The sequence below is a fragment of the Ixodes scapularis genome, unplaced genomic scaffold, assembly GCF_016920785.2.
Source record: "Ixodes scapularis isolate PalLabHiFi unplaced genomic scaffold, ASM1692078v2 PGA_scaffold1__304_contigs__length_218370807, whole genome shotgun sequence".
In the NCBI taxonomy this organism is placed as follows: Eukaryota; Metazoa; Arthropoda; class Arachnida; order Ixodida; family Ixodidae; genus Ixodes; species Ixodes scapularis.
Window position 1 is genome coordinate 212,382,950 of NW_024609846.1, and position 8,017 is coordinate 212,390,966.

An 8,017-nucleotide genomic window follows, 5' to 3' on the forward strand; every position below is an offset into this window, starting at 1 on the left:
TAGCATATTTTTCAAATCCTGCATTTACGCTGGTCACAAACTGCTAATTTTTTTAGAAACTTGTCATTGAGCTTCCAGAGTTCCCAAGTGAAGGGATCTGTTGTATGTGCTCTGCTTCAAAATGTTGCAGATACCAAGCAATGGTCGGTGTAATGAAATGACCTAACCTTGTACCTTAAAAATTTCTTATTTAATGAAATGACTCGTAAACTCTATCAAGACGGCCATGCGTGGATGCCTGGAAGTGCGTGTACTGAATGAAGCTGTCTTCTCTTTGCATTAATTTCTGCTACATCAATCATATATTGCACTCACCTACTAACTTGCTTAACAGGTTCGCGCTACTGTCATTGACATTTCTTTGGACTGACTTTATGAAGCGATAAAAACGCAATTAGAATCTCAAAGGAAGACAACAATACGGTCACATTCTAAGTATGGTTGGAGATGATTGAAGCAAACTTCTCGTTCTTTCACGTCATTTGGAGTGTAGATACAAATGAGTCGCCAAGAGAGTTCTGGAAGTAAAATCACATATAATGAAACGACCCTGATCAAAAGAAATTACTGACAAATTAGAACTCTTTAAGACTAAATAAAAACAACAAAAACACACCCCGCTGACTTACAAACGGCATGGCTGACACAAACCTCGTACCTTAAATGAAATGGTTGCAATGCTCGCTCCACCTGCTCGTCTTCGGATATATTTGTCTCTTGGACTGGCAAATACCCAGTTGTTCCTTAGCTAACAACCCCTGTAACTGGTACTGCTTTTGGCTGGAATTAAAGCCACAGACATTCAAAGATTCAAATCGACAAGGCTCGTGCATGATACACCTTTTTTAAGAGGAAAGTTTGCAGATATGCGGGACACCCAGGAAACTAAAATTTTCCTTCCTTTCTCCATTCACTTGCCTGAGTTGATTGTTGCAGAGTGCCACCTGTAGGTCAATTTAGCCTCTTATTTTGAAACGTTACTGTGAGTTTTGCAGGGTGCTATGCGAGTTATAGCGACATTTTACAGTGAAGCAGTGTATGTCTCGTAGATTATAATGCAATGAATGCAAAGTTGCAAGCGAGCCGGACAACAATGACAATAATAATCCCTGGAGAAGGAGAACAAAGGGGACTAAGGACTGCACCTTTGTCCCCCTTCTCCAGAGATTAATATTGCCACTCTTGTCCGGCTCGCTTGCAACTTTGCATAAATTGCATTAAAATCATAACCTTAAAATGCAGGCCGTTCATACGTCTTGGTGTTACACTGGTGGCAGCTGATAAAACCCGTTTGCTCTGCTGACGTCTAACTCCTGGTTAGCTCAGTTGGTAAAGCGCTCCACTGGATATGGAGAGGTCCCTAATTCGATACCAGGATCAGGCGGATTTTTTTTTCTGTTATCTGTATTTTAAAGGAACCAGAAGTTAACCATTTCTTGGCCTACCTCAGTTTTATTGAGCCTTCCATTCAATTCACCGTCAAATACGAAAAGGATAACTCATTACTTTTTCTAGATGCATTAGCAAAAAAGCAAGGGGAAGAACGGAAGTTCGCTGTGTATAGGAAACCAACGCACACCGGGTGATACCTTCAGTCCGACTCGAACCATCGAAAAGAGTCGCAAGGCGTCAGTGGTCTCCATACTTCTATCCAAAGCATTGACTATCTGCTCATCAGAGACCGATAGAAAAATAGAAAAGCAGACCATCATTGCCGATCTGAAGAACAATGGCTAGAGTAACAACTTTGTTGAGCGTATGGCACGTCGCAATGGTCGCACGTGCCAAAACAAAAAGCCATCATAACACGCGATGCCTCGACCTATCGCGCGTATCAGCTTCCCCTATATCAGTGAGACCAACGAAGCGCTGGCGCCTGTGCTAAGGAAAGAAGGAATCTAATTGGCACACAAGCCTGTCTCCACACTGGGACGATTCATGCCGCGACCCAAAGATCGCCTCCGATGTGCAAAGTGGTCTACAAGATCCCATATGCAAAGTGCCCCGCTACTTACATCGGCGAGACGAAAAACTTTTCTCAGCGCATATATCACACAGCATAAGAACGACGTACGCAAGTTCGACCGCGATCGCAGCGTCATCGCGAAACGCTGCGATGTTCACGACCATCCAATCGACTTCGCAAAAGCGCAAGTAATTGAAACTGAGCCACACTTCCGAAAAAGGCTTTTTCTGGAGTCTTGGCACATACAACACACACCGGGAAACGTACACAAGTCCCTGGGTGCTTTGCCAACGGTATATGTCCAAGGATTGCGCCACCTGACGACGGCAACAAGCAAGAAACCATCTGTATAAAAGAAGAAGAAAACTCGAGTCGAAAACAACCCAAAAGAAGATAAAAATTATTGCTTCTCTTCGCGATTTAGTCACATCTGATGAAGAAACCGAGCAGGTTTTGAAACGTCGGGCTGAACCGTGTTTTTTTTTGGTTGGAGCTCTTCTGTCTAAACCTAACCTTTCCCCAGCCAGACAGATTTTTGTCAAAAATGTTCTCATTCAAGCAAGTCACCTAGCTTTGTTTGGAATTTCTGTTGGTCGTTTGTTCCTTTCGTTCTCCTTCTCCAGGGATTATTATTGTCATGTCGAGGCCAGCTTGTTTGTTGTCAGCATCCTCACAAAAAAAAACAACAACAAAACAACACTTCAGCGATTGAAGCGAAAAGTGCATACCACACATAGAACATACAGCACAGCATTCGTTTCAATAAAGAACAAGCACGCAGAAAGCATCCTACTTACATAATCGATGATAGGCGCTCCTGATAACAATTCAAAGCACGTAGGGCTCACTGCACACGTTTCACGGTAAAAATTACTGTTGCGCAAGCTGCCGCAGGGATGGCAGCTTGCAACGCGAGGAGTGACGTTCCTAACCTTCATGCAGGGTTTTGCATGTAAGCCCTATTAAAAAATCTTATTTGCATGAGAAATTATTGTGTCCAATAGACACATATAAATCATATTAGGTATACAAGAACATTTAAGGACCATATACGAAATATATAGGAACTGTATAACATATATAAGAACATACAAGAACCAGATAGGAAACTTTTGAGAAGTTTCTCATAACTTTCTTATATGGTTTTTATATCTTCTTATGTATGTTGTATTATTCATATGTGCTCATTGAACACAATAAATTTCTCATAAAAATGGCTTTTCACTAGGGAGAGTGACAAAAAATTCAATAAATTAGTGTGGTCGAGGTAAAAGGTTAAATTTCTCGGGACTGCGTTACTCGTGGTGGCGGACTTCTGAAAATGAACGATACTTACTAATCATTGGAATCAGAGCTTGGCGATCTGAAGTCTCCGCGAACTCTCGTCTCATCCTCTCTCTCACCTTCTCGGCGCATAGGTATGTTTGTGCAGCACTTCCGTGAGAGCATGTTTCGTGCTCGCTGTTTTGTAGGATCGGTTGCGGTTTACGCGAGGCACCGCGCTACGCAACATGCCCGGAATTTCCAGCCAAACGCGACGCAATATCATCAATATGACGCACCAGCTAACGCTCTCCTTTCGCATCACGCCGCGTGATCCTTGAAGCAATTTTCATGTTTCAAAACAACACTAGTTATCTTGGAGGTGTGATGCGTGCTCTGTTGAATTTGTCGTATCCATCCAACATTGTCTCCTTTAAAAAAAAAAATTAAAAAAAATCAATTCACCTAGGTCAAAGAACTTCATATCGTTTTGACGAAAGCCACCTGTTTGTAAAACCACAGCTGCTGTTCGGCCTCCCGGCATACCTCCCATTCGCCACCATATCAAAGTAGCAAACTGGGCTAATTGGTAACAACTAAAGAGAGGAACAAACATGACAGGACGACAGGATGTAGCTCCGCCCTGTCGTGTTCGCACCTTTCTTCGTCCTCCCTCCCTTTTTTTAAGCTGATTTTTATTAACCTTTCCTTCTGAATTCTACATTTGCGATTGTATTACAAAGTCACTGACAGCGTTCATTTCCAGCAGCGATGGGCAGCATTTCAAATACAAGTATCTCAAACAGTGTTTAGAATATTTTGAGCATTTTGTACTCCGTATTTAATTACATATTGGGGAAAGTGTTTGTCAATTGTATTTAAATGCTTAAAATTGAGTATTTCAAATATAGCCCCATTCACAATTTTGGTCGCTACTTTGCGCGAAATGAACTACTCATTTCGCGCAAAGTAGCGACCAAAATTGTGAATGGGGCTATATTTGAAATACTCAATATATAGCACAGCCAGTTTTATGATCTTTGCATACTACATGCAAAGATCATAAAACTGGCTGTGCTTTGAACAACATAAACATTGAAGAAAAAAGGAGAAGTAGAACAAGTAATTTATGAGATGAGTACAATTCTTGCTAATTTGGATGGGGTATTTAACTCTGTAGACACGTCGACTTAATGATATGTTGCTTAAAAATGCTTTGAAGCATCAACTCAGCTTTTTAAATTACTCGTACACTGAATAGAATATATTTTATTATGTTGTATCTGCCTATGAAGCTCTGAAAAACAAATTCTATCTTCAGAGCTGCAACTTACTGTCTAAGCACCTGATTCTTAGTATATAGTTCCACCCTTTATTTCGGCAGCGTATTTTTACCTGGGTTAAATGCATGTATAAGGTTATCACTCTTTGGGAACAAAATGCATTTGAAAAATTATTCGAAGATGATTAAATACGCACGCTATATTATATCTTGTATTGAAATACTTTTCATAAAAGCGCAAGTAAATTTTTTTCGAAGTATTTTGTGTTTCTATTCAAATACATTTCTAGAAAACATTTCGCCTAGTCCTGTTTTCTAACATGCACCCCCCCCCCCCCCAAAAAAAAAAGAAGAAATTCTTGGTTTTATTGCACATTTTTCATATGGATGATGTCAACGATAAAGCTATATTCACACAAGAGAGTAGTCGCAGAGATTTCTGTCTGGATCGCGTAGCACGATGCGCAACGTTGTCGTCGCGACAACGCTACGCATTTGCTGTGATGTTAGCATTATAGACTACCTAGATGGAAGTTTTGATGAATATTGGGAATACTCTCTTTTGCCTACATCAACTGTAGAGGAGGTCTGGGGAAAGTTAAAAAGGATAATTAGCAACGCTATTTCAAGCTTCCTTCCATTTCGCACTAGAAGGATTGCTAGAAAAAATCCGTGGATTACAAGGAACATCATTCGACTAAAACCAAAGACGAAAATGCTACGAAACGGATATAGAAGAGATAACCGCGCACCATTCAGAAGCTTCCAGATAGCGAACGCTTCTTGTCGGCTTTGTCATGCTATCATCGAGTCAAAATATTCTTTTATGAACACCACACTTCTGAATTTTATATTAGCACCACAGAAGTTCTGGAGGTATCTTTCACCAGCAAAAGATAGTGTTACTTCTGTCACTGTTGATTCAGTAGCGATTACCAATAGGCTAGATATGACAAAAAGCTTCAACGAATATTTCCAGTCCGTTTTTACATATGATGACGGTGTTCTTCCCGCGCTCCCATCCGTTGGATTTAATTTTCCTGCTGCCCAGGATATTTAAATAAGTCAACACGGCGTTTTCAACTTGATAATGAATTTAAGCACAAAAAAAGTCACCCGGACCAGACGAGGTTCCGATTGAATTTCTAAAAAGATATGCTGAATGAATGTCTCACCACCTAACAATTATATGTAAAAAATCGCTTCACTACAGCCAGATCCCAGAGGATTGAAAGTCCGTTAAAATAATTCCTGCACACAAGGAGGGTAACAAATCCCTTGTAGGCAGCTATAGGCCCATGTCATTAATTAGTACGTCGTGTAAGTTTCTTGAACATATAATAGCTAATTACTTGATGATTTTTGTTTTAAGTGACGGTATACTAGGTGACAACCAGCATGTTTCTCGTCGAGGTCGCTCAACAGTTACGCAGTTTATTGAAGTCACTCACGAACTTAACTATTGCATAGATAGGGGTGGTCAGACCGACGTAATATTTTTAGATTTTATTCATGCCTTCGATAGAGTGTCGCACCCAAAACTGCTTTATAAACTTAACACTATTCTTAAGAATAGAACAATAATTAGATGGATGGAAGCCTACCAGCATGAGAGAGAACAAAGGGTCCATATAAAGGATAAACAATCGCGTCTTTGTAGGGTTGTATCTGGGGTACCACAGGGCCCCGGGCCCGGGCCTGTACTTTTTATATTTTTTTATCAGTGACATGGGTAAGGAATTCGAAGAAACTGTATGTATTAACCACTTTGTAGACGATACGGTAATATTTAGCAAAATTTCAAGTAGATCTGACCCGCTAAAATTAAACCTACATTTGCAAAAAAAAAAAAAAAATGGTGACGAATGGCAGATGTCACTGAACATCAATACAAGAGTTTTTATGACAGTGACTAAAAATCTAACCCCTCAAGTTTTTCATTACCATATTGGGGAGAAACCACTCACAAAAGTGATAGAGTATAAGTATTATTCTATCCGAATCTCTCATGGAACCTTTATGTTGAAGAAATATGCAAAGACCATGCAACGGCTCTGGACTTTACGAAGAACTCTACGAGACGCTTCTCCCCAATTTAAAATAATTGCCTTCAAAGGCCTGGTCTCACCAGTCATGGATTATGCGAGCCAAGTTTGGGAACCCTACATGCGTCAAAACATAAAAAAAAAACTGCAAAGAGTACAAAATAAGGCGCTTCGCTTTGTTTTTAATAATTACAGATCAACCACATCAGTTACAGAATTGCGAAATAGAGATGGATTTCACAAGATTGAAGCGCATATGAAAATAAATCGCCTTAAAACGTTCTTGCCCATTCTTGGACTGTGGGAGAGTGCCTCTTTAAAGAATCGATTTCACGAGGTCTTGTTATGTCGCCTTCGCATAGGCCATTCCTATATTACCCACAAATATCTCCTCTGTGCAGAAGACCCACCCCGATGTATACGCTGCGGGGAAGATGTTTCCATCCTACACATTCTATGGATTTGTTCCGGTCTTGATGAAAAACGACGGCATCATTTTCCTGAATTGTTTAGATATCGTATACCTTTTCACCCTGTTCTTTTACTAGGAGATCCCCCTCTTATCCCATTTGAACGAGTGCTCAGTTTTATTTCTAGCACTGGCTTTTTACACCAGCTCTAATACCCATGATAATGACAAGCGACGTCCCATTTTATCTAGAATAGGAATGAACAACGTAGTTTGGCGCACTTTAACCTCAGTAGCATTTTGCGCCATAAAGCCTCCAATCATCATTAAAACGTCCTTCTCAAATATTAGCGATTCCCAAAAGTTAGACAAAACAAAAATATATACAGTTTTTGACTCCGAGATTTGTTAGCCATAAGCATAACAGGCATATCGATCTTTATCCGTACTTTTATGATGTATTTAAATTTTCGTTCTTTGTGAGATCTATAGATGACTGGAATAGTTTGCCTGAAACTATTGTAAATAGTTCAAGCGCATCTGTGTTTGATAGAAGCATCGCCTTGTATTTTCTGATGTAATGTCGTACCGCATATTTTGATTATGCGCTCTTTTCCACTATGTACCCACTCCTGCCTTGGCCAGTCAATGGCTGGCAGTAATAAATAAATAAAAATATAAAATGTGACGTCCGCTCCGCGGTGGAGCGGTGGAGGCTTACTGGGGCGGTACAAACAATCCCAGTTTGGTGGCAGATCAGTTTGACTTCAATGATACTTCGTCGTTAAAAGCTTCGGTGTCAAGAATAGAGACCGTTAAATCTGCCTGCAGCGATGTCAAGACTGGGCTGCTAACCTTTGATGATCGCCTCCGTACATGTGCAGCGGCGATTGTACATTTGAAAGTACCAGCCTAAATGCGAAACCGCGTCTAGGCGGGCACTTCAGTCCATTCCAGACTGGCATTCCATAAGTTGTTGTCTTTTGGTGCGGTGAACTACGTCCCAAACAAATTTAGATCGTCCCTGATCTATGCAAAAGCGAGCATTACGA

At 40.6% G+C, this 8,017-nt stretch overlaps 1 pseudogene; it reads left to right on the top strand.

Moving 5' to 3' along the window:
• The first annotated feature begins 6,584 nt into the window (after positions 1–6,584).
• Positions 6,585–7,546, top strand: LOC120850699 (annotated as a pseudogene).
• Positions 7,547–8,017: the final 471 nt, after the last annotated feature.